Genomic DNA, 1078 nt, shown 5'->3' on the forward strand with positions numbered 1-1078 from the left:
AGAGCTACTAAGGGCATACGACTAGGTGTCGAATACCATACATATCATAGTGCATCACATGTACGCATGACATACTTGATATGCATAGATACAACAATGGCATCACAACATAACCATACAACATCACAACATTTATTTAGAAGACTCGGAAGAGTCTTACATAATAAGTTCATACAGGTAGGGGTCACACGACCCGACACTCAAGTCATAAAAGCAAAGTCATACAAACCAAACGGAAGCATTAAAGCTGTGTGAGTACAGACAGTTGAAAGGAAAAAGGCATAAAGCCTGACTATCTACAAATCCCTTCTGAAAGGGGTGATTGCAATCTCTGACAATGGCTAGACGAATGCTGATGACAACAAACCTTCCCCTGCAACGGCACCAGAAGAATGCTGCTAGCACTCCCTGACAATGGAACTAGAATAATGTTGTTGATGGCCCACCAGCGCGTGGGTTCGCAGCAGTTTTCGAGGGTAGAGTATTCGACCCAAATTTGTTGATACGCCAGACATGAGGTGAGAGAATACTCTCGAGTATTAGCAGCTGAATTTGTCAGATTCAACCACACCTGAAAGATTAGTATCTGCAAGCAAAGTAGTAACAGCAAAGTAGTATGATAACAACGGTGTCAGAAATGATCTGTTGACGGCAGACCAGTCCTAACGACTGTATCAATGGCGCCAAGTTGCCTCGTTGACGGAAGTTGTCAGTTCCCGTCAACGATCAGAGAATCAAGATTGTAGCACGTAGCAGAAGTGTAACGAGCAATAGCAGCGGCAAGGAACAACAGTAGTGACAGCAAAGCAAGACAAGTAACAGAAGTAGCAACAGTAGTAGCAGCAACAGGGCAAAACAAGTAACATCAGTAGGACAAACTCGTAGGCAATGGGTCGGTGATTTGTTTGGATGATATTCATCATGCAACAACTATAACACGGAGAGATATGTGGCTAGCTCCCGTTCATCAATGTGATGTAGGCATGCATTCCGTGTGTCGTCATACGTGCTTAGGGAAAATAACTTGCATGACATCTATTGGCCATCCCTCCCGTGGAAGCGGGGTCCAAAAGGAAAC

Source organism: Hordeum vulgare, chromosome 7H (assembly GCF_904849725.1).
Source record: "Hordeum vulgare subsp. vulgare chromosome 7H, MorexV3_pseudomolecules_assembly, whole genome shotgun sequence".
NCBI classification, from domain to species: Eukaryota; Viridiplantae; Streptophyta; class Magnoliopsida; order Poales; family Poaceae; genus Hordeum; species Hordeum vulgare.